This window comes from Pleurodeles waltl, chromosome 3_1, assembly GCF_031143425.1.
Source record: "Pleurodeles waltl isolate 20211129_DDA chromosome 3_1, aPleWal1.hap1.20221129, whole genome shotgun sequence".
Classification (NCBI taxonomy): Eukaryota; Metazoa; Chordata; class Amphibia; order Caudata; family Salamandridae; genus Pleurodeles; species Pleurodeles waltl.
This window is the reverse complement of record NC_090440.1, coordinates 354858164-354885270: the sequence shown is the minus strand read 5'-3', so window position 1 is coordinate 354885270 and position 27107 is coordinate 354858164.

Sequence of the window (27107 nt, the reverse complement as noted above, 5' to 3'; positions counted from 1 at the left end):
CTCTATTTTGGTTGTCCTTGCATTATTCCTGAGGGGTATGGGGTGAATATGTAATGTTATTGCATCTGGGTGTGTGTGTGTGGTGTTGAGGGTGGGGGTGTTGCATGTTGCGTGTGTGTGTCAGTCTCTTTTTTATCCCCCCTCCCCTGTGTGCAAGGCAGAAGTACTCACCATGGTCGTCTTCACCGGCGTTGGTGTTCATAGTGGGGCAGAATGTAGAAGAGCATGGGGAAGACATGCAACTCGGGCTCCATGGCAGCGTGGTTCTTCTTTGAGTGTCCAGAGGTGAGCTGTTTCCCTTCTGTGCAGTGTTTCCACCAAGCTTTTGATGTCGTTGGTACCAACCCAGAAAAGGTGGCAGATAGGTGGGTCATATTACTGTGGGCAGAACATTGTCGTCCGTCTGGCTGTTGGCGGTTACCGCCGTAATGCCTGTTGATTTCACCCTGGCGGTCAGTGTGTTAAAGTGGCTGTCTGTCTGAGCGGTTTCCGCCTTGGTCATAATTTCATATTTCTTACTGCCGGCCTGTTGGTGGTATTACTGCCGCTTTATCACCGACCGCCAGGGTTGTAATGAGGGCCTATGTTTTTTAACTTTGGTTTGGGATATATAACAGAAATTACTCAACCATTGTTCAGTTTTATTAACAATCCAATTTAGTGGTGACATTATTTTTTTAATATAGATACAGAAAAAGTAATTTTTAAAAAGTTATTATTTGCCTGTCTCAAACTCCAATGGGCTAATTAACATTAACCTGCCTGTAGTTGGCTTCCTTGTGTGGTGTGAAAACTGCTCTCAGAGCGGAAACAAAGTCTCGGGCCTTTTGGCAGGAAGACCTATGTTTGAGGAATGTGACTCATCTTCTCTAAGGAAAAATAGTTTGGTAGGGCTCAGGAATTTCATTAATTTGAAAGAAGTCAGATTGAAGCCTGCCTATTCATCTCTAAGTGTAGAGTGAGACCTTGGGTAGAGGAGTCTTTTGATCCCAGAGCCAACTGTAGCTTACCTGGCACCATTGAAGTGGAAATAGAACTTACTTAGAGAGAACGTAATCTATTAACACTATGATAGCGTTATTCTTATGTTTCATGTTCCTCGTGACTATTTCAATCCTACTGTGTTGTATGGTTCTGGTTATTGCGGTTCACGCCTTATTATCTAAAATGCAGTCGTTTTATTAAACCAATCTATAAAACTTACACTGCCTTTGTCATTTGTATATGAGATCATACTGTATATGAGAGAGTTGGTTGGGATATGAGTGACCACGACTTCCCTGAGAAGTTCTAAAAGATGTCATGCGCTCGGCTGCCTAATCATCCCTTCCCCTTGGGAAAGATGCAGCACTGCTAGTTAGCCGGAGCAAAACCGGATTGACGGTGACTGGGGACCTTCTTAGTGGGTCAGACTTAGTCCCCCACACCAGGAACGACTCTGCTATCTAGAAATCCAGTAGTCTCATTTAGGATAATGAGAGCCAACGCAACACCACTTTCACCCAAGACTGAGAAGTAGACTCCAGGGGTCAGTTGGCTTATCTCCTGTGTTGCTACAGAGACAAAACAACCTGCACAAGGCCTTTTCTGAATGTGACAACCTGACCAGTTGAAACTGGGCCTGGACTGGAGACTTCTGGAGTGAGTCCTGGTCCCTTTGTTCTGCCTCTGAGATCCTAGGAGCCGTAAATGTGGCCAGGAAAAGCTGCCTCAGAAAGTCTGAAAATGTTTGGCCTTCCAAGGCCTCTTGGATTTCTATGTGGTCCTGCGGCAAAGGTGTCTGAATTTTAGAGGCCTTTGTTAGATGTAACTTCAACTTTGCTCCACTGAAGGATATTAAGCTCCAAAAAAAAAGATTAAGGTCCTTAGTTGGAATCTGGTTGATGGGATGCAATGCTGTGGGCTATAATACACTGGTAATACCAAAGATAGTGCATCTGTGATGGAGTATGCCAAACTCTAAATAAGGCTCTAAGTCCAAGGTAGACATCTTGAGCAGAGGAAGGCACAAAAAGTATTTCACCAATGAGAGGACTAAGGCAGGCACAAAATGTGCTGTTTTTCCTCAGTTTGTTCCCTACCAAAACCAAAGGCTTCAGCAGAACCTCGTCAAACAGCTATCTGCCTTTGAAAGAATGTTATTGCATACAGCCTGAAATCTTGGGGATGGGTGATTTCGACTTCCATAAAACAGGCTAAGTCAGAAGGTAAAAACGTTTAACATGATGACCTGCTTGGTGTATCCAACCTCCACTCTGTTGATGTATGTCTGAAATTGTGCCTAAGTTCTGGTCAACCACAAACAGTGGCTTCTGATCCACTCTTTACTTTTGTAATGCTATTTGCCTGAAAACTTTGAAAATTCCTGTCTTTGGTTCCCCTTATTGGATTATAACCATTGATGTGTCATTATTCTAATTAAAAGGTTCTCTATTTTTATAAATGGTGGGATTTTTTTTGCGTTGTGTTTTCTCTTTTGTCATTTTAACTATTTAGGTAGTGCTCAATCCTTTTCACACCTTTCTTTACATTGAGCCTTCTGCTCTGTGTTATAGCTATAAGTGGAGGTTTATTTTCTGAAGGTATTTGTTGGTTCTCACAACATTTCGGGGTTATTACTTGGAAAGGACTTGCATCTCCCCAATAAACAACCCACGTTCTTACACAAACCTTTAACTAGACCCAATATTGATATTTTCCTATTGACTTCACAGTATCAGGCTACTTGATACCTATTCTCACAACTGGTGATTATTTTTTTAAAACAAAGCTTTGGCAAAGCCAATTGTCTCAATTATAAAAGCTATAAAAGCCTGAGATGCTGTTTTTGCTACTTCTTTTGTCAATTCTCATGCAAGCATATGCATCAAGATTCCAGTACATACATGGTCAGCATTCTTGCAATGGATTTTATGTTAATTAAAATGCATTCTAGGGTAGCTGCTGATGTGTATGAGTAGATAGAAACACACAGTGGCCATTTTAGTTTACCTTCTAACATGACAGCCAGCCACAGTAGAACAGTAAAATAATTAAAAGCAAAAAAAATTACATTATAAAAAAATATAAAAGTATTTGAAAACACGCATTGGCAAACCAATAGGTCTCTCCTATATAAGATCTATTGGTTTTGGCAATGTGAGCAGGGGGAGTAGAGTGCAATGGTTCAGAGGCAGAGAGTGTCATAGAGTGGAGTGGATTGGGGTGGAATAAGGTGGAGTGAGTTGGTGTGGATTGAGGTAGTGGGGTGGACTGAATTGGGGTAGAATGGGGTGGAATGCATTGGGGTAGTGTGGGGTGGATTGGTGGATTGGAGTGGAGTGGGGTGGATTGACATGGGGTGAGGTGGATGGGATTGGGGTGGATTCATATGGAGTGGATTAGATTGGATTGGGTGGGTGGTTTGGATTTGAACGATAGGGCGGGGGTGGGGTGGATTGGAGTGGGCTGGGGTGGATTAGATTGGACTGGAGTGGGGTGGATGAGATTGGACTTGAGTGAGGTGGCTTGGTTTGGAGTGGGATGGACTGATTGCAGTGGGGTGGATTGGATTGGGGTGGGGTGGGGTGGATTGGAGTGGGATGGTGTGGAGTGGACTGAAGTATAGTGTGGTAGATTGGAGTGAGTGGGATGGATTGGCATGTGGTGGGGTGGATTGGAGTGGGGTGGCCTGAAATGTTGTGGGGTGGATTGGATTGGGGTGTGGTGGGCTGTGGTGGAATGGAATGGATTAGGGTGGATTGGATTGGAGGATATGGGTGGGGTGTGTTGGATTGGAGTGAGGTGGGGTGGTCTGCATGGAGGTGGGTTGGACTGGAATACAGGGTGGTGGATGGATTGGGTTGGAGTGGGGTGGACTGAATTGGGATGGGGTGGGGTGGATTGGATTGGCTGGGGTGGGTGGATTGTAATGGGATGAAGTGGAGTGGATTGGATTAGATTGGAGTGGGCTGGATTGGAGTGTGGTAGGCTGGATGGATTGGATTGGAGTGTGGTGGACTGAACTGGGGTGGGGTGGATTGGAGTGGGGTGGAGTGAAGTGGATTGTAATGGGGTGGGGTGGATTGGGGTGGGGTCAGGTGGACTGCAGGGGGTGTAAGGGTTCAGGGTAGGTTGGGTTGGATTTGGGTGGGGTAATTTGGACTGAGGTAGGGTGGATTGGACTGGGGTGGATTGCATTGAGGTGAGGTTGATTGGATTGGCATGGGGTGATTTGGAGTGGAGTGGGGTTGATTGGTTTGGGGTGGATCAGAGTGGGATGGAGTAGATTGGATTGGAGTGAGGTGGAATGGACTGAGTGGGGGGGATTGGATTAAGTCGGGTGGATTAGCGTGTGGTGGGATGGATTTAATGAAAATGTGGATTGGGATGGATAGGATATGGATAGGGTTGGAGTGGAGTGGATTGGAGTGGAGTGGATTGTGGTGGACTGGATTGGAGTGGGGTGATTAGATTGGATTGGGAGGGATGAATTGGAGTGGAGTGAATTGCGGTGGATTGGACTGGAGTGGGATGGATTGGAGTGGCGTGGATTGGATTGGTGTGGGTTGGATTGATTTGGCAGAATGTATTAGACTGAAGTGGGGCAGTTTTAGGTGGTTTGGAATTGGAGGGATTGGACTGAGGTGGGGTGGATTTGTGTGGACTGGATTGGATTGGATTGGAGTGGGGTGCATTAAAGTGGATTGTATTAGAGTGGGGTGGGTTGGATTGGAGTTTGGTGGATTGGGCAGCGGTGGACTTGATTGGAGTGGGGTAGACTGGATTGGGGTACGGTGGGTTGGATTAGAGTGGGTTTGTCAGACTGGAGTGGTGTGGATTGGACTGGAGTGGGGTGGGGTGGATTGGAGTGGGGTTCATTGGATTGGAGTGGGGTAGATTGGAATGGGGTGGATTGGCGTAGATTGGTGTGGAGTGAATTGGATTGGTATGGGGTGTTGTGGACTGTATTGTAGTGGGGTGGATTGTGGTGGATTGGAGTGGGGTGAATTGGGATGGAGTGGGTTGCATGGGGTGAGGTGAGGTAGATTGGATTGGAGTGGGGCAGATTGAATTGAAGTGGGTTGTTTGGGCTTGTAGTGGGGCAGATTGAAGAGGGAGCAGGTTGGGGTTGGGAAGGTTGTTTTGGCTTAAAGTGGGGAGGATTGGACTGGGACAGATCAAAATGGATTGAAGTGGGGCATGTTTTAGATGTTTTAGATTGAGGTGGGGCATATTTTTTCGGATTGGAGATGGGCAGATTGGACTGCAGCAGATTGTTTTGGATTGTACTGGGGCAGATTGGAGTGGGTCAGATTGTTTTGGATTGGAGTGAGTCAGATTGTTTTGGAATGGAATGGGCCAGATTGGAGTGGGATAGATTGGAGAGGGACAGATTGTTTTGGATTGGAGTGGGGCAGACTGATGAAGTCAGGAGTGCTGACGTGGATGGCATCGGTGCTGTCGTGCGAAGCGGGATGATGCGATGTGCGGTGCCCACAGGTCAGGGTGCAGGCAACAGCTCAGTGAGGGTGTCCAGTGCCGTTGCTGAGACGAGGGTTGCGCTGTGAAGTGGGGCGGTGTGGTTTCACCAGGTCATGGTGCAGACAGTGTTGTCGTTGTTGCTGAAGTGCTGTCGCCGGAAGGCCCAAGTCAGCGATGCGTGCAGGACTGGCTCTGTGCAGCATCCACAGGTTGCGGTGCTGACAGGGATGCCTGGTGATGACACTGGAGTCAATCGTGCTGGCGTCGGTGGACCGGGGCTGCAGTGCAGAACAGGACAGTGCTTTCTGTACCTCACAAGGGGTGTCCACAGGCCACGGTGCAGGCAGCGGCGCCGGTGTTAGCAAGAGCGTCGTCGTCAGGGATGCCCAGGCTGTGGTGTGAGCAAGGCAGTGCCAGTGTGTGGGGCCCACACATCATGGTGCAAGCAGTGGCTTTGTTGTGGTATCAGATGGCGGCGTTGGTGAGACCAGGGTTGCGGTGTGAAGTGGGCAGTGCAGCTTCGTGCGGCATCGGGAGGTCACGGTACAGGCCAGCAGCATCGTTTGCAGAATCGTGGTGGTTTTTCTTCCTGAACAGCACAAAACACACAATTCCCTGTGCTGTAGGCAGATGAAACTGAAGTCTTTAGTGCCCCTGAGAGTTCCAATAGGAGGCAAGCTCTACTCCAAGCCCTTGGAGAACTCTCTCAAGCAGGATACACAGCAAAGTTCACCCTTTGCTCTCTTTTAAGGCAGAAGCAGCAACTGCAAGCCAAACCAGCAAAGCAACACAGCAAAGGGTCACTCCTCCTCCAGCTCTTCTCCTTGGCAGAGGTTCCATTTGATCCAGAAAGATTCTAAAACTTTGGGGTTTTGGGTCCACTACTTATACCCCTTTCTGCCTTTGAAGTAGGCATACTTGAAAGATAAGTCTCTGTTGTTCACAAGATCCTGCCCTGCCCAGGGCTGGCCTCAGACACACTCCAGGGGGTCGTCGACTGCATTGTGTGAGGGCAGGCACAGCCCTTTCAGGTGTAAGTGACCACTCCTCCCTCCACTCTAGCCCAAATGGTTCATCAAGATATGCAGGCTACAACCCAGCTCCCTGTGTGTCACTGTCCAGAGGGAATTCACAACTGTCCAACTGTCAGTCTGACCCAGACATGGAATACACAAGCAGGCTGGGCAGCAGAATGGGTTAAGCAAGAAAATGCCCATTTTCTATAAGTGCCATTTTCAAACTAACAATCTAAAAACCAACTTCACTAAGAGATGTATTTTTAAATTGTGAGTTCAGAGACCCCAAACTCCACATTTTGATGTGCTCTCAAAGGAAAACTGCACTTTAAGGGCATTAAAGGCAGCCCCAATGTTAACCTATGAGAGAGATAAGCCTTGCAACAGTGAAAACCGAATTTGGCAGTATTTCACTGTTAGTATATGTAAAACATATGTCCCACCTTTAACAGACACTGCACTCTGCCCTTGGGGCTACCTAGGGCCTACCTTAGGGGTGCCTAACATGTAGTAAAAGGGAATGTTTAAGCCTGGCAAGTGGGTACACTTGCCAGGTCTAATTGGCAGTGCAAGACTGCACACACAGACACTGCAGTGGCAGGTCTGAGACATGTTTACAGGGCTACTTATTTGGGTGGCACAATCAGTGCTGCAGGCCCACTAGTAGCATTTGATTTACAGGCTCTGGGCACACATAGTACACTTTACTAAGGACTTGTTAGTAAATCAAAGATGCCAATCATGGATAAACCAATCACCAATACAATTTACGTAGGGAGCACTTGCACTTTAGCACTGATCTGCAGTAGTAAAGTGCGCAGAGACAATAAATCAGCAAAAACAACTCAGAAAAAATAGGAGAAAGAAGGCAAACAGTCTGCAGATAACCCTGCAGAAAGGGCCATTTCAAACAGCCATGCAAATCAACAAATGGTGAGCAGCAGGAGGGCTCCAAGCCCTTTACTGTACACAACAGTCTTGTTGCATGCGCTAACACATGCACTATCAGGCTCGACCCTTAAAAGAAAAAAAGTGTGTGTCTGCAGAAAAAGGAACCAAGAAGACCACCACTGCTTTGCAGCCACTGGGCCCTCATAAAAAAAAGTGAAATTAAGAAAATAAATAAAACGTGCAATGAGACAAGGAGCTTGGGATTAAAAACTGAAAAAATGGTGCTTGGGGCCTGGGAGAGAGCATGGAAACACATGCACTTCCAGGAAGTGCTAAAGCATCAATAAAAAAAGACCCCTCAAGGCAGCAGTGGAAGGATCTAAGTAAACCAATTACTGTAAAATTGAAATGTGCGTATTCTAGACAAACACACGAATAGGGATGAAAGGCATTGAATCAGAGTGTACACTGAGATTGACAATAAAGCTATTCAATCATGATCAAAGGGCTGGCCCACGTCCCACTCTAAGTATATGATATGTATTGGAAACAGTATGCATGCCCACAGACAGATAAAGCTATCTGTAGCTGAGACCTAAAATGACCTAACACTATCTGAAGGTTGGGGCTTGCTGTGAATGGAGTAGGACGTGAGCCCGAGTGCTCCGGTGGACCTGGCCCCATCCGATCCCCATCCTGTCCAATATTGGCCCCCCAACATACTATCTACAGCGGTAAAAAACAGCTATATTCGACTGGGTGCTATGATCGTCCGATTGGTGAGAACCAAGAGTGAAAAGGATCCCGTGGCAGCGGTGATGTGTGCCCCGTAGGATAACAAAACATGCTATATTTGTGATTGGGGCTGTTCCATCCTGTTCACACCCCAGATGGCGTGTGTTGCCTGTTGAATCATAGGATAAGTCAGGAAATGTGCCACTGTCATCTTATATGTGTCCATAAGGTCCTGGACATGAGGCTCTCCTCATGATAGACATCTCCCAGCACAAACATATGAGCTGCGGTCCATAGTGCCATGTTGAAACGATGTGTCATCTCATGGAGGGCTAGCATTTGTCATGTATATATATATATATATATATATATATATATATATATATATATATATATATATATATATATATATATATATATATATATATATATATCAGAACTCCTCCAGTGTCCCTGGAACTGCTGCCCTCTCCGAACAGGCCCCTGTGCCCAGCCACTGCAGCGGCCAATGCATTTGCACTGTTGCATACTATCACTCCTAATTGGGTGCACCCGGTCCACCCTCAAGTAACAGTCTCTGTAGTATTGATAAGGACACCCTGTGTTTTCATGCCCCCCAATATGAGCCCAGATAAAATCCCATGTAATTCCCTGAAAAATGTTTTTGGGACAGCTGTGAAAAAATACAAAAGCCAAGGTAATGTCAACCTCTTAGCAATCGACACCCGCCCCGCTGGGGATAACGGTAATGGTGTCCAAAATGGTAGGAACCTATGAATTCCGGCCAGTGCCTTATTGATGTTACCATCTCAAAGATCAACAGAATCATGATAAATCTGCACACTCACAAATGTAAACGTGGTGTAGCACCAAGGTAGTCAGCAGTCCAGGTGGATCATCCCCTCTGGCTCCTGGACTTGCGTCAGCGGATAAATGCATGATTTGGCCCACTTCACCTAAAATGGTAGATGCACAGACTCAGTGCAAATGAAGATTCGCAGAGCCCTATAGGACGCCCGATGCCCCGGAGCGGGATCCATGTTGCTGGGACGGCAACTGGGAGGAGTGGACCGACTCCCCCGACCCATAGACCTGAGAAGCAGTAGCACCAATCTGCATCCGCTGCCGTTGGAGCAGCATCCAGCGCTGAGGGAGGAGAGGGCCTGGAAGAGGCCTAACGCAGATGGGCCTGATGGGCGGCTGGAGAGGGAGTTCCCTGGACAAGGGACCATATCAATAAGAAGTGTGTCCCCAATGAGGTATGAGCAGTGAATGGCACGGAGACTGGAAATACCCGCCTGAGTGCAGCGTCCGAAGGTCTAGCAGGAAGTCAGAGCGAGAAAGACCCCGGCAGCGACTGCGACGACCTTCCCAAAATGGCAGATGCATGGAACCAGCATGAATGAGGGATTGCAGAACTAAGCCATGCCGCGCCCCGTAAGGTAGACTGCGACTGCCATGGCAGTTGCTGGAATGAGCGGATTGACTCCCCAGACCGGCGTACCGGAGACAAGGTGAGGCCGAGCTGTGGCTGTGGTCCCTTGCGTGAGGTGCAGCGTGGAGAAATGAGAGGGCCAAGAGGTGGCCTAATGCAGGCTGGCCCAAAGGATGGCTGGAAAGGAGCTCCCTCCCGGACTGTAGACTGCGAGGGTGAGAGGAACACTTCGGAAGAGGTATGAACAATGACTGGCATGGATTGTGAGGAGATCCCCACCCCTCCGGCATACCCGAGCAATGCTGAAAACAGAGGGCACTGAGGCAGCCTAGAGCCCCCAACACATAGCAGCGAGCCCCATGTAAACAAACAGAAGAGCACTAGCTACCTGATGGGAAGAGGAAGATGGGGACATGATAAGGATGCAAAATAGTGGGGAGTCCCCATTGACGAGCGTGCCCACAAATTTGAAGAATAGAGAGCCTGGTCTCATCTAGGGGACTCGAATAACTGAGAGAGTGGAGTGGGCACCCAAAGGAAGTAGGAAGAGGGGTGCACCTCATTTGAGAAGAGCTAAGGAGCACTGAACCAACTTCTTTATTGCGCTGAGAAATGGTATGAACTGCAGCACAGAACTACTGCTGACTCAACAGCCGCAGCCGGCTTGACCGTCCTTGTGACCGTCGTAGTTCCCCATGAAGGGGAGGGAGATGAGAAGCCGGAGAGGATGAGAAGCCCATAGGAGGTGTACAAGACCAAGATACCACTGTCACTGCACTGTTTTTGGGGCCGAGGTAGAGAAGAAGCCAAGCTCAGGAACACCTCTTTCGCAACCTACTGATAGGATATTGTGGGTAGGATTAGGAGGCTAGTTCGCCAGGGTGATTTACAAATGAGAGATCGCCAGAGACCTTCTGCCTTCCAACCAGAAAGGCCCTCTCCAAGGCAACTAGCACAGACTACCATCTGAAGCATCATGTCTGCTGGTGGTATAGACCACTTCCCCTGATTCACTGGCTGTACACGAACATGGGCAAGTACTCCCGTAAGCGAGTATTAGAACTTAGCTAAATGTCCCGCAGTGGATCAGCTGGTGGGGCACCCCTAGAAACCGCATCCAATTAAACTGAGAACTCTGCACCTGCCCCATCGCTGCAGAACATACTGCAAGCTATCACAGCTTCATGAGAGGCCCTAGAAACTAAAATAGACTCTCTGAGCTCGGATTTAGGCTCCTGCACAACGACCATAGACGACTAGCCGAAAGGGTCACATCCAATGAGAGAGGGTTGGCAGATGCCTCCCTGACGCTGATCGCAGCCCATGTACAGTTCGCTGCATAGGAAACACACATGAAACTCTGAAGTCCATAGCTGATGACGCAGATAATAGGTCGTGGCAAAAGAATATTCAATTAGTTAGGCTTGCTGAGCGCCTGGGCATTCTTAGAAAACTGGTTGCGTACGGTGGTGGCTCCAAAGGGCCTCTCTGCCTTTTTTGCACTAGAGAGAGCGATCTGGGTACTTGCAAGGCCATTGCATCCTGGGATGGCTCTGAGGCCTGTGGTGGCCCGGCTGCTGTTTTACAAGGACCAAGGCAATGTCCTGAAACAAGCCAGACAGTTGGGCACCATCACCCTTGAAAACAGCAAAATAATGATCTTTTCTGATTTCTCCCGTGAGGTTAAACGATGTCAGGAATCCCCAAGGTGCCTCCTGCATTATCTGTCAGCATCCCCAGGGATTAGGGTTAAATCATATCTCTGTCTTTGGTTGAACCTTCATGTTTCTAAGTAAATATAATGTGCTGTGTTACACAATTGTTTTTTTATCAATGCTTTTTTTACCAATGCTTGTTTGCTGATACGAGCAGGTGTAGACATGTGCTTTTAATTGGGTGTGGTGACTCATCCACATGTGGAAACTCAACTGCCTTCCTGATTGGCTTTAAATAGCAGAGTGAAGCATGCCTCTCTACTTGGCTTTGTTTTGCTTCCTGATCTCAGCATCTGATTTGGCAGGTCAGCCCCTGCTGCCACCCTTGTATTCAGGACTTTTGAGGCAATTCTTTTCTTTGCTCCTGTACCAGCTGACACCAGACATTCCTCCAACACTCTGGAAAAGACTGCAGCTAAGTGACTAGTATTCTCCAGGGAGTTTGTTATTTGAGTGCGGCGCTTTCCTAGAACAGCTGGTGTATTTCAGACCTCGTATTTTGGCAGAGTGCTTATCTTAAAGAGACAAATGCATTTCTGAATATTCTACATTATTATTGTAGTTACTTGCCTAAATGTGCTTCAGGAAATCTGCTTGAGCTCAAGTACTACAAAAAGTGACAGTGCAATTTTAAAAGAGCATTTACGTGACTTTTCTTTCTCTAATAGCATAACTTTTGGATTTAAATTGTGTCATTCATGCTTGTGTTTCAGGTTTGAGGAATTTGCTTTTGAAGGGTTTTTCGCACACAGTGAAACCAAACCAAACTGTGCCACCCTAACTGTTTAAACCCAGAGTGGACATTTGTATTTCTTGAATTGTTTGTGTTCCTTTTAGTTTAACCCTATGCATGCAGGAAAGTTATATGTGATATAATGAATGCCCTTGTTTGTCTTTCTTGTGCATGATAAGTGCAACCACAGTTCCAATTGTAGTGTGCAACAGTGAATCTCTGTGAAGCCAGCCCTAGTGCCACAGTACTTATTGTTATGGTACTCAGTTTGGGTTTTTGGTAATGAAGTGTTAGTAATTGTGCCAACAGTTATTATTATCCAAGAAAATTGCTGGAGCATCCCGGTGTTCTTCTACCACTCCTGTGCCCATATCAGAAAGAGAGATTCAGTTTCAAGGAAGTTGAGTGCACTAACTCTACTGTCACTCTGTCAACAACGACTAGCCCCCCGAAGATACAGGGTGCCTGGCTGGACAGGCAAGACGTGGCAGTGTTTTGTCTCTTTCTCTTCCACTCCCTCTTTCCTTTTGGGACACCTGCTAGGGTTTCTGTGTCCACCAGGAAGTGCAGAGAGGTGTTCCAGGAGGTCAGAGGGCATACCATCGCCCCTGCAGACATCCTGCTTTTCAGGTGAGTAGCCCGTTTTGACAAACCACAGCGGGCAGCATTTGTGCAGGCAAAGAAGAGACTACGGGAAATGGATGTATCGTATTACATGTAGTTCCCAGCACGACTGAGGGTGATTGCCCCGAAGGGCACTCGGTTTTTCCAGACCCAGCAGGAAATTTGGTCATGGATTGAACTACAGCCGAATGCCGGTCCCCGGGCAAGCCCTCTGCAGCATTGCCTCCGATCCCACTGAAGAAAGCCCCAGAGGACATCTAAGGTGCCAACACTTACAGAGAAGCAAAGAGAAAGGTGGGGAGTGGTCGAGGCGGTGGCATCTCTGAGCGGCTCCAGTACTGTCCCATCTACACCATCCATGCAACCTGAAGAAGAAGAAACCAACTCTGACCATAGATCCTCGGTCTCAGCGCACTCAAGTGCCATCCTCCCGGTGGTAACTCCTAGGACAGCAGATGATTTATTGTAAAACAAATCCACTACTATTGGAGGCCTGCAGGTGGGAGGGAAAGGAGCTTGACATGAGGTGACATTATGGAAAGAAGAACATCCGAGACAATGCATAGTCTGTCCTACCATACCTCCGTTCTTATCACTCCAACTTTGTTGAAAGTCAGGTGATGCCTGCTCGCCTGGCCTCGGGTACCACTACACCTAGTCCCCCTACAGGAGAATGTTGCATAATGAATACTGTTTTGGTTATTTCTAACTTTGGATGGGAGGGGTTTTGCTTCTTATCCGTGGGAATAGGAGTTGGGTATTATTGTTCATTGGGGGAATTGGAGCACTTGTTATTACAGCACCTCTGAGTTGGGTGTCATTATTAGGCATACTGGCTATGGGGGCAGGGGAGGCCATTAAGCCAACTTACTCATTGACATGGCAACTGAAGCAAATGATAAAATGATCTCCTGGAATGTCCAGGGTATACACTCCTTATCAAAAAGATATAAAACATTCTCATACTTAAATCAGTGGGGGGTGCACATTGCCTTGCTTTTGCATTTCTCTTCGGACCGGGAGATGGGGAGGCAGAGACAAGAAAGGATAGACATTTCCTTTCTTGTCTCTCACAGCATCTCTGCTGCCCGATCACAATGCGACCACTAGACACTTTTTTTTTTATATCATCTATAACACTGAAGAGAGGTGGTTGATGCTTAGCGATGCACATCTGTTACCAAGAACGAACACAATAGTATGTCATCAACAAGTCTTGTGGCGGGTGCCAGCCTGGTGCAAGAAACCCAACCACCAAGGGTTCCGAGGTGCACACAAACAAAGGTGGAAATCAAAAAACACCTATGTCATGAGCTGTAAGTTACAAAATCTAAGAAGAGAGCAACCAGGGCACTCCAAATAAATGAGTCCAAAGTCGGATGACTTAGTATGCAGTGTTTAATCCTCAGTGAACAGGCAAAGATGAGAACCAAAACAGCCAACACGTATTTCGTCCTCTCTGACTTTTTCAAGGCTCTAGAAAAACTTTTAGAGAAGATTAACTGACGGTGTTCAGTTTTATATCCACATGATGAAATAAACTCAAGTGAGGAGAGGTAAACCAAAGAATTTTTAGTCCTAAGGAAACACGGCAGCGCTATCAGACGCTGCATGGCAAGTACATACGCCGTCTTTCATTTACTTCCCGGACTCTCCGGGGAGGTACAGGTAGGGTCTATTTAGACCTCTTTTTTTGTTTACATGTCCCAGACTTGGGGTCATGCTTCTTGAGATTTTGAAGTTATTACGCGTAAGGAATACCTGGCCTTGACTTGGAAGGAACGCGGATCCACTACCTTGGATTCTTTTAAAAATTTAAAATTCTTTGGTTTACCTCTCCTCACTTGAGTTTATTTCATCATGTGGATATAAAACTGAACACCGTCAGTTACTCTTCTCTAAAAGTTTTTCTAGAGCCTTGAAAAAGTCCGAGAGGACGAAACACGTGTTGGCTGTTTTGGTTCTCATCTTTGCCTGTTCATTCTGAGGAGGTAGACTGTTATTGCAACCTGCCATTTACTTTTTTCAGATGTGAACTTAAACATCTTTGATTTATGATTCAACTACCTAACACTGAGGATTAAACACTGCATACTAAGTCACCCGACTTTGGACTCATTTATTTGGAGTGCCCTGGTTGCTCTCTTCTTAGACTTTTTTTTAATATATACTTATGCATAGGGGAGCAGCACATTGGGCAAGGGCCGCTCCCGGGGGGGGAAATATTTTTGGGCCATATATGCCCCCGGGGGGTGGCAGAAAACACCTAGACACCAAGGATACATTTTTTTTGTTTATTTTATTTTTTTTATATGTGGGGAGTGACCCTTTAGGCATGGGCGGCTCACCAGGGGGAGGCAAAATATTTTTAGGCCTTTTTGACCCCCCGGAGGCAGATCAACCTAATATAATTAGGCCGATATGCCTCCGGGGGGGCAGAAACCTTTAGACACCAGGGATATATATATTTTTTATTTACTTTATGTTTTTATGTATAGGGAGCAAGGGTCTCTCCCGTGGGGGGAAATTGTATTTAGGCCATTTCTGCCTCCCTATTTTTGTTAGGCCAATCTGCCCCAAGGGAGGCAGAAACCACTAGACACCAGGGATTGGTGTGTGTGTGTTTTGTTTGGGGGGACAACACCTTTGGCAAGGGTCGCTCCCCATGGCGGCACATTACTGTTGACCATAAGATCGCCCTATTTTTGGAAGGCCCATCTGCCCCCAAGGGGGGCAGAAAACTCACCAGAGACCAGGGAAAATGTTTTTTCAATATAAGAGGGTGGGGGTATGGCCATACTCCCACCCCAAATAAATGGGGCCAAACTTGTTCGGCCCACCCCTGGGCACATGAGGCAATTACCCCCGATCGACACCCCGGAGATAGAAAGTCTACTAGATGCCATGGAATAAAAAAAAAAAATAGTGGGGTGGTGGCTACCAACCAGAAGGGGTTAACAGTCTTTTAGCTCCCCCCGCACACTAAAGCATCTTATACCACAGCAAGCAAGAGGAGATTTTATTTGTGGGCGCTAGGCCTACCCACACAAGTGAGGTACCATTTGTATCGGGAGACTTGGGGAAATGCTGGGTGGAAGGAAATTTGAGTCTCCTCTCAGATTCCAGAACTTTCTTTCACTGAAATGAGAGGAAAAGGTGTTTTTTTGGCCAAATTTTGAGGTTTGCAAAGGATTCTGGGTAACGGAACCTCATGAAAGCCCCACAATTCACCCCATCTTGGATTCCCCTAGGTGTCTAGTTTTTATGAATGCGCAGGTTTGGTAGGTTTCTCTAGGTGCCGGTTGAGCTAGAGGCCAAGATCTACAACTAGCCACTTTGCAAAAAACATGTCAGATTTCAATGTAAACATGTGATGTGTCCATGTTGTGTTTCCTGTCGCGAACATTAGGCCTACCCACGCAAGTGAGGTACCATTTTTATTGGGAGACTTGGGGGAACACAGAATAGCAAAACAAGTGTTATTGACCCATTTCTTTCTCTAATTTATTTCCTTCCAAATGTAAGACAGTGTGTAAAAAAGAAGTCTATTTGAGAAATGCCCTGTCATTCACATGCTAGGATGGGCACCCCGGAATTCAGAGATGTGCAAATAACCACTGCTTCTCAACACTTTAACTTGTGGCCATTTTGAAAATACAATGGTTTTCTTGATACCTATTTTTCACTCTTTATATTTCAGCAAAATGAATTGCTGTATACCCAGTATAGAATGAAAACCCACTACAAGGTGCAGCTCATTTATTTGCTCTGGGTACCTAGGGTTCTTCATGAATCTACAAGCCTTATATATCCCCGCAACCAGAAGAATCCAGCAGACGTAACGGTATATATTGCTTTAAAAAATCTGACATCGCAGGAAAAAGTTGCAGAGTAAACGTGGAGAAAAATGGTTGTTTTTTTCATCTCAATTTCAGCTGTTATTTTCTCTAGATAACCCTTGTAGGATCTAAAGAAATTACCCCTTGCTGAATTCATCATTTTGTCTATTTTTCAGAAATGTTTAGCTTTCTGGGATCCAGTATTGGTTTCACACCCATTTCTGTCAATAACTGGAAGGAGGCTGAAAGCACACAAATCGTAAAAATGGGGTCCCAGTAAAATGCCAAAATTGTGTTGAAAAATTGGGTTTTCTGACTCAAGTCTGTCTGTTCCTGAAAGCTGGAAAGATGGTGATTTTAGCACCACAAACCCTTTGTTTATGCCATTTTCATGGAAAAAAGCACAAGCCTTCTTCTGCAACCCTTTTTTCTCATTTAAAAAAAAAAAAAAAAGAAATGTTTGCTGTATTTTGGCTAATTTCTTGGTCTCCTTCAAGGGAGCTCACAAACTCTGGGTACCTCTAGAATCCCTAGGATGTTGGAAAAAAAGGGCTCAAATGTGGCGTGGGTAGCTTATGTGGACAAAAAGTTATGAGGGCCTAAGCGCGAACGGCCCCAAATAGCCAAAAAAAGACCTGGCACCTGAGGGGGAAAAGGCATGGCAGCGAAGGGGTTAATGGAAGAAACATTATCATTATAAATATATACTGGACGAGTGCAGACCAGCACTCATTCCTGGCAATGCTATCCACATGACTATTATCTTTCCTAATACTTGACACAATTGTCGGGGGAGACTTTAACTGTATTCCTGATCCCCTTCTAGACAGATTGCAACCCCATTGCGCGAATTGTCCGCACATCACATAGCCAGAAGGGTTTGCAGATTGACAAAATCACTGGTCCCTTGTGAACACCTGGCCACATTGATGCCCCCAATCCTGAGACTATTCATATTTCTCTCACATGCATGAAGTCCATGTCCGATTGACACTTTCTTATGTACTACTAACATATAGCCACAAGTGCATGACATTGAATATCTCTCTCGCACCATATTGGATCACAACCCAGTATTAATACACCTAAACTAGCACAGAATATTAATCCGAATATCCACTGGGAGACTAGCGCCTGAGACAGTAGAAGACCCGCCATTCTAGGCCAACATAAAGGAGAAAATCTGCTTTTATTTTGCGGACAATGCAGGGTCCACCTCAACCCCACAGTTGGAGTGGGATGCCTTTAAGCTAGTGCTTCGTGGATATTGTCTATCAGAAGTGGAGGGAAGAAATTAGCGAAGCTGAACCAGCCTGCGTGAGGTGGAACAAAGACGCCCTGAAAATCCTGAGCTGCAGGTAGCACTGCTGGAGGCCAGGGAGAAGATAACGACACAGACTGAGCGGCTTCGTTCATTTGACTACAGGTACTATATGGAAAAAACTCATGCAGAAAGTGATGGCACCAGTCGCCTACTGGCCTGGTTGGCTAACCTGACTCAAAGGGGAATACACATAGCTGAAACACACTCTAAGGCAGGTGACTCACTATATTCTCAAGCGGCCATTAACGATCGATTACTGCAACTTTATACAACACTATATATGAGCAAATTAAACTTAGACAGTGCTGCAGTGCAGGAGATTCTGGCGCATACTGCCACCCCCGCCCGGGTAATGGCTGGTGAGGCTAAGAATCTGGGATCGGACATTACCACAAAGGAGATCCTTGTAGCAATTGAAGAACTTGCAAAAGGCAAGACCCCGGGTTCGGATGGGCTTCCAGCAGAATTCTATGCGGCCTACATCACAGAGTTGGTTCCACAACTGGCGATAATCTTTAAGGCTGCTAAACAATCAGGGAGCCTCCCAAATATCACCTGAGAAGCCCTAGTGGTACCACTCTTGAAACCAGGAACACGAGCAACAGATGCAACACCATATCGACTGCTCTTTATGCTAAATGTGGATTACAAAATATTAAGTAAAGTTCTTGCCAACAGGCTCCTTCCTCTTATGCCATGATTCATACACCCTGATCAAGTGGGCTTTATTACAAGTCGTAATACAGCCCAAAATGTGCAGAGTTTGCTCACTATACTGGAAGCTAATGCTCAGGAGCTGGAAGGAGCAGTCATATTAGCAGCAGACATAGAGAAAGCCTTTGACAGCCTAGAATGGGAATATCTATATGGGGTTATGCTATGTATGGGTTTGGGGGTGGGATTTGTCAGAAGGAAAAAGTAACTATACACAACTCCAAAGGCTCGGGTCTGCACTGAACCCACCATATCAGAGAGCTATCCAGTAGAGAGGGGCACGTGGCAGGGATGTCCCCTCTCACCCCTTCTCTTTGCTTTAGTGATGGAGCCGCTAGCAAGCATGGCCCGAGCAGGTAATCATTACAGAGGTATCCAGGTGGGCGTGGTGCCGCAAAAGATAGCACTAAATTCGGACTGGACTGCCTCCTATTACTCCTAGGCGACACCAGCAATGACCTGATTTGGGTGAAAGGAATGCTAAGAGATGTTGATGTTATATCTGGACTCAGAGATAATTGGCAAAAGTTGTGTCTCTTCCCACCAAGGCCCGAAACACAACACCCCACGATGTTCGATGGACTAATCTGGGATCCTAGATGCCTAAACTACCTGAGGGTAAAGATTTATCACACCACACCAGATATCTTTGAGGGAAAATTGGAGTTGGCTGTGAGAAAACTAAAGACCCATATCGATTTCTGGAAAACCCTGCCGCTAACAGTGCTTGAGTGCAGAAGATGGTGGTACTCCCGCATTTCCTATACTTGTTCAGAACACTTCTCCTTTGGGTCCCATGGTCCTTTATTATGGGAGGCATTCACTACATTGCAGTGACTGTCCAATTGGGGTAGGCTGTCACTGCCAGACTTTGAGTCATATTACCTGGCAGCACAACTTCAATGGTATACCCAGTGGCGAGTGGGCAGACAATCACCTGGCAGAGAAATGGGTCCCATAATCCCCACATTGGCTCCTCTCACTAAAACACTGCTGAGAATCGGTCCAGCACTAATGCTGAGCTTGAGGAAGTTTGTTATCATCCAACGATGTTGGGCTAGGGCACTACGAAGTCCCACACTAGAACTCAATACTCCTCACACCTACCACTTCACATGATAGAATTCCTGCAAGGGGGGAGTGGCGGGGACTTCAGGAGTGGCCTACAGTGGGTCTTACCAGCATGGGACAATTATTTCCGGACTCAACACTGTTTATATTTGACTAATTCAGACAGGATTTTGAGCTACCCGTGGAATGTCCTGTTACATAGAACGATAACAGCAGCTGTCCACCGCCATTGGAAAGCTGGTGGATGCGAGCCCACAGGGCAGCCTTGTTGCAGCTACATTGCAGTATCTGCTGGTACATTCCAGGCCATCACCTGTCTGTATACAGCAATACAAGCCACCACCATGGGATCACTGGACTCTTTGCGGGCCCCATGGGAGGATGATTTGGGGACCCCCATAACAGAGAGGTCCTTGGAGTCTATCTTAGAACGCATACCCAAGATATCTAGGAATGCTCGTTTCAAATTGATATGGTTCTATATACTACATGGGGCCTCCCTCACCCTGAGAGAATGAATCCATTTTTGGAATTACTGACGCTGCTTGTTCTAGGTGTGGAGAGGTAAGTGCCAATTTTCTTCACATGATTTCGGCGTGCCCCTTTCTCACAACATATTGGGAGAGGGTCGCCACAATACAGGTGAGGCTGACGGGGAAATCGGTTTCCACAATACCTGGTCATTGCCTTCTCCACATTTTCTGCACACAACTAAAAACAGGGTCACTAGTAAATTCCAAGACGGAGCTTACATGTCACTGGAAAGACCTGAGGGGCCCACAGCTGATAGCATGGCAATGAGAGATGGAAAAATGGGTGCGCTGCGAGGGGTCATTGTTGATGAGAGAGGCCCGCCGAAGCATTGGTAAACTCGACAACACCAGGGCTTCGGAGGTACTAGTCGATGGCCTAAAGAATATGGACCAAAGCACCCACAATAGTACTCCCACACACCCCACTCATGAACACTAGTACTGCAGCCCCCCAGTAAGCCATGAACTGGTAAATACTATTATCCCTCACATGTACCCCGACTTTACAGTCCAGGACACATATGATAAATATTAAGCTAGAAGAATCAATAGGCCGTCGGGCACTACAGATGGGCTATATATTAGTCCTATTGGAGTGCCCTTCCATAGTAGTAAAAGTCACACTCAGAGGATGCAGAGGGGGGAGGGATGGGAGACAGGGAAGACAGGAGGGCAACTGTAACTGGAGTGTAACTTAGGATGAGTATCAATAGCACTATGTATTGCGTCTTAGCTGTTATTCTCTCTAGTTGGGTGCTGTTGTAATTTTTGAAACTCAATAAAGTATGTTAAAAAAATTACCTAACACTATCCAAAGAATTAAATAATCAATGAATGAATAGGATACATGTAGAGTGCAATACATTTGTCCAAAGCCTTTATGGTGCTACAGCTGAATAGCAAAAATATCAGGAGATAGGTCTTATGTGCTTTTCCAAACAAGTGGATATTTTCCAGCTGATGAAGATGCAGAAGACAGTTCAAAGGATTTGGTGTCATGAAAAATACTTTTTACTCGATTTATTAAAGGAATAGATACAAACACCCAGTAAGGCAAAATTAGAGTCTGTCTTAGGCAAAGTTTTATTGACCCCATTACACATTTCAGATGGCCCACATGAACTTTCCAATAGAGATAACTTAGTAAAACTACTTTAGAACCTACAGGTTTTAAAACATCTTGATTTTGTTGTACTAGATCAGGTTGAGGTCCCTGAAGCATCAAAGGTTCCACTGAATGACAGTGAGCACGCAGAGGTCATACAAATGTTAATTATTGTAGAACCTATTGTAGAGGCTTACTTATATTTTTGTTTAAAACCCAAAGTAAGAACAACAAGCTTACGAAAGCAGATGGTGGTTCATTCTACTGATGAAAATCATCACAGTAAATGTAGTGCATTATTTAATAAAACTCACCAAAATATGAATCATGATTGTGATGTGAAGATAAAATTCAAGTCAAAAGGGGGAAAGAGGACAATTATTTCGCTTTGCTTCACATTTAATAACGAAGTTATAGAAGAAAGAAATCCAAAAATCAATAAGGAACAAGATTATTGGAGACATTCACTTGCCATTTGAGTTTTGAAAGGTGCAGTCGGTAGTTTTTTTATTGCACGTTCTCTCAGGCCCCTCAAGTCTAAGACAAGCCCTTGTTGTAGCAGTCTGTAGTACCTTAGGCCACTGCTAGCGGTCCTGAAAGTCAGATATAAGTCCAATCTGTAGAAGGCCGCAATATCTTAGACTATTATTAAACGGCCCTCTAGTCATACACAAGGTCTTGCAGTAAGCAGGTCGCACAACCTTAGGCAGTTACTAGAGGTCTTAAAGGTATCCACCAGCACCTCTTGAATTAATAACAGAGCAGGTGCCCTTGACTGTCTCCTTTCGTCGCAAGTGGAAAAATATGTCGAACACTTCAACTGTGTGCTTTTCTGTTTAGCAGGCCAGATCATGTGAAGGGTGTGCCTCAGCCACAAAATTTGAGTATTCACATTTGCATGTCTAACAATATTTCATTGTTTTTTTTAATTTGTCTTATTGATTTTCAACAAGAGCAAAAGAGCAGTACGTATCACATTCTTGGCATAGGTTGTGTAGCATCTCCCCAACTTGGACGGAAGACATGTACAAAAAGAGCAAGGGAAAAAAACACTAATAAGATAACGGAAACAGAAATAATAGAACTGGCAAAGGATTATGTGCGATCATGATAATAGTACGAGCCCTAGAAGTTAGGAATGTCGCAGACAAATATCTGTTGAACTGTCCGTATATAACAACAACAGAGCAAATTCTGCAGTTGTTAGAAGAACTCATTGACATAAGCATTAGGAAGGACAGCCCTCCAGCAGTGACCCATTTGTGGGTCACCATATGTAAACACCAGGTGGCTATTGCTATGACATCAGGGTCCTCTGCCTGATGGTGCCCATGCAAGGGCCCAGCACTAAGCTCTTCCTCCCAATCTCCAGTAGGTACTCTCATGCAAGCACTCAAGGCCCTGGACATAGAATTCAAGAAAGACGGTCATCGTTGTTTGCTTCAACCTTCCCTGTTTATTCATCCCAGCAGGTTCCTTCCCCCTCAGCCATGCCCTGAAATCGCATTTGTGCGAAGAAAGTCTGATTCAGCGCGACCCCATGTCAAGAGCGACCAATCCATCTCTTAAGGTTTGCCACTTCGGGTGCATTCCAGTGCATGCCAATATGACTTTTAAACAAGATAAATGCTAGGTCTATTAATTTAATGCATGTACTTGTCCCCTTTTGCCCTGGTGAGAATCCCTAACAGGTCCAGGTGGATCGTCCGCTCCGGCTCCTGGACTTGCATCAGTGGATAAATGCATGATTTGGTCCACTTCACCTTGAGGCCAAATACCTCACTGAATTCTTCTAGTAGCGTCATCAGAGCCAGGAGCATAGAGGAAGTGTCATGCGAATACACTCACACATTGTCTGTATACATGGATATAGCATGGTGTTCACCCTGGACTGATATCCCCCATTGTTGTACTGGCAGTCATAACCCACATGCCAAACGCTCCATGGCCAAGGCAAATATCAAAGGAGACAATGGGCAGCCTTGCCCGGTGCCTCCCTGAATATCAAAGCTGTCAGAAATTGTAACACCTGTGCGCACCCTAGCAGTCGGATTCCCATATAAGGCCGTATTCAGTCTATATATGCAGGACCTAAGCCCATTTGTCCGAGGGAAGCCATCAAATAGTCCATCCCAGGGTGTCAAAGACCTTCTCTATGTCCAATGACACTGCTCTCTGTTACCTGTCCCCAAGCTGAGATGAGATCCATCATCCAAAGCAACCTACGAGTTGTGGCCTAGTATAAACCCTGATTCATCTGCATGCACCAGAAGATCAATAACAGGGAGCGATCTATTGGCCAGCACCTTCGCCAGCCTTTTACAGTAGAGGTTCAGGAAGGACAGCTGATAGGACCAGACATCCATGATGCATGCCCTGTCTTAAGAAGAACCACAATTAATGCCTCCCTGAGAGATTGCAGCACCTGCCCCAGCTGTCTGGCCTTCTTGAAGCCCAATAGAAGCTTCGGTGCCAGGGTTGACGCTTACACTGCTAATACTCTATACTAATAATCTATAAAGAGCCTGTCTGTGCCCAGAGTTTTATTACAAGCAATCTGATAGCAAGCTGATTCTCTTCCAGTTGTAGTGAGGCCTCATGCTCCTTCTTGTGTATCAACAGTAGCAAAGATAGCAGAAGTTTGATGAGGTAGTCCTGTATGTGCGAAGTGTTAATGGCTGCATGTCTATTAAGAACTACGCCATCAGGTAGCTGAATGGCAGCAATTGGAAGCCCATGCAGATCCTCCCTCACCAATCAGTCTAACAACCTTCCAGATCGATCCCCCTCCATGTGCAAGGAGGTCAAGCATCATCTATAATCACACATCCCTTGTCTCATTTCCAACTCTCTGCAGTCCCTATGAAAGTAGTGCAACTGGTCCAGTTCGTGAGTTTGGTGAGCCGTCCTATTCTCCAAAACCATCATCTCTCTGAGGAGCTGTGTGGATAAAACTTTGCAAGTCCTCCACATTACTTTTATGTTATGACCTCTCACTACTGTTTTGTGGGCATCCCATTCCACTGCCCTGGATTTTGCTGTCTCCCTATTTAGCTCAAGATAGGTGAGAACCTGAGTACATAGGGCCTCTCTAAAGGGTACAGGAGGGCCTCTGCCTGGAGCCTCAAGTTGGAATCAGGGACTGCACCAGGTGATCGTAGGCAACAGTGGACATTAGTCGGACAGTGTATGCGCCAAATACTCAGCTCCCATCATTCACCCTCCCAGGGATTCACTACAAAGAAAGAGGTCTCTATGAATATCATGAACCAGGAAGTAGAAGGAGTATTCATCAACTAGGGGATGAAGCAAGCGCCAAGGGTCGTACAGATGGCTATGACCCATCCACTCCTTGAAATGCTGTACTATCCGTATACATCCGGCACACTGAAGGGAAGGAATAGAGCAGTCTTTGTCCACAATAGGCACGAAATGATAATCTCCACCTCACATCCCAAGCACCTGAGAGTCTTGCAGTAATGCCGGGGTAAGAGCATCAAAGAAGATTGATTGACCACAGTTTGGGGCATAGATTCCCACCACTGTGAATGGCGACTCATCCAGATGACCATCTAGGATCACAGACTTACCCCTCTCATCAATCCTTTAGGAATCCGCCACATAAGGGAAACCTGGGGCTATTCATAGCAACACTCCCCTTGCATAGGCTGGTGACACAGATCCATAGTCTTGTCACCTCCATTCCGCCCTCACCTTGTCATAGGACTCGTTCCATGGGGGTGAGACTGCTTGGTTTTGGGCACCAGCACCACCGTGTGTGGGTGACTGAGTCTGTCCCACACCGAATCAAAGCTGTCAGCCTGACCTTCTCAGCTATCTAGCTAGCAGCACCTTACTCAAACCTAAAAGGGTGATTTGTAGCACTCTTCAAACATGACACTCTGACTACTCAGGGAAGTGGTGGTGAAAAGGATGTTACCCCTTTCTCTCATTTGCACAAGTCTCACATGCGAAGGCAGACAATTAAATGCAGGATGTCTCAATGCATTTATTGAAGCAAATGCAGTCTATGATAAAAGGCATGAGCTGCAATTATTAGGAAGGTGTAACATAATCCAGTGATGATTGTGACCATTACAGTAAAACATGTAAACAGTCTCAGCCTCTTGACATAACCATAAGGCTAAGAATGCCTACCGACACTCTAGCTTCTAACATGAGAGCATAGCAATGTCAGCCAGTCTTCTCATACTAGTATATCAATGGCAAGGAAGAGGTCTTTCTTAGCGGTAACAAATGTGAGACTTCTGTAAGCCATTCTATGATTTGTAAACAGATATCCTTGCAAGGAGACCACAATGCTCCTGTCGTGAATTTGGCTTGTTATCTGAAGGGTATTCCCATCATAAACATAGAACAAAGTGTTGCCAGGCCCGCACTTCCAGTGCTATTCCTACCATGAGCATTAGGTGGGTAGCTTGCTGATGGAACGTATCTGGCAGTGGAGCTTGTTGAGGTACCAACATCAGAAACTAAGCAATCTCCTCACCTCTAAATGTGGCAGGGAAACAGATACGTTGTTGTATTCACATGTCCCATTTTTGGCAAGTGACCAATTACCGGCATCTGGTAAAATGGTACCTAAACATGTTAATGAAACTCCTAAACTTAAATGAAAACGTTTTCTGTAAGGCTTTTTCTACTTGAAAATGTGTTCTTTGTGAGGTATTTTTCATTAGTATGGTTATTTTACCTGAATCCGTACACAAGCTGCTTTTAGGGTGAATTTAAGAAATGTAATTATTCAATTATTAATTAGCCTTGTAACATGACACTGGATCCAACTGGCCCACTGCCATGAGCACTTGCCCTAAAGACAAATCTTCACATGCTCATTAACACATGATCTTTTCCCCCTTTGACACTGTATGTAATGCCTAACTATGTGCACTTTTATGTCTCCTAAATAAAATAAAATCCCTGAAGCTGCCTCAGTAAATGTGTTATTGTTGTAAAAATAGAATATTGCAGACACATATATAACAAATTGCACACTCTTCCTGCTACTGTTCTATTTACAGGGAGAGAATACATTATAGATTCAGTATCAGAAATAAATGGCACAATAGCAAGGTCGTTAAAAAATGACAATGGCATATTCAAGTATATGCAACTAGACAGCTGCAAAACTATCTTGAGTGTACTCGACTTTTACTGTTTTCATGTTCTCAATAGAAAACAGAAGTAACCCGTGTTAATATGTTGCCGAAAATTCTCATAGTTCATGGAAAGCCAACAGATCAAAGTATGAGATGCACATTTTCACAACTATTTTTACACTGTTGATCATATTGATGTGATTTAAATATTTGGGCTTCTTGCAATCAATAACTTAGAATCTCCTGGAGACAAATGTGTTCGATTGCTAATTTATTATGTACATATATTCTGCAAAAAAGATTTAGTTAGATACACGTTAGGAAAAACATTGACTTAGACTATGGCACTTAAGCAGGTTTACTCAAGTAACAAACACAGAGCAATAATTCCTTACTGGACTTCCTGAAGAAGGCCTTATCTCTCTCCAAGCAACTCTTCTCTCTGATGCTAAGCTGACCACGAACACTGGAAAAATGAGTTAGATCTCAATCATCTTGCCTGCAATCATCTTCACACTATAAAGCCCTTTCTGGGGTTCCACAGCCAGAACATGCGTGGGCTGTGACAGAGCAAAGCCGGGGCCAAGGGCGGGCCGTCCTGCACCAGGAAGAGGAGGGCAGGGCCACCTCCCTTGGCCCCTAACAGTGCTGCCTCCCCTGTTTTCAGTTGAAACCAGTATACCTACTGTAACCGTCTATCTACCCGTAAGCACAGGAGTTATGATTGATGAGAACGTAGAAGAGACCTCCTCGAGCTTCATTTTTGTAGGGGAGAGAGAAGACGCTAGG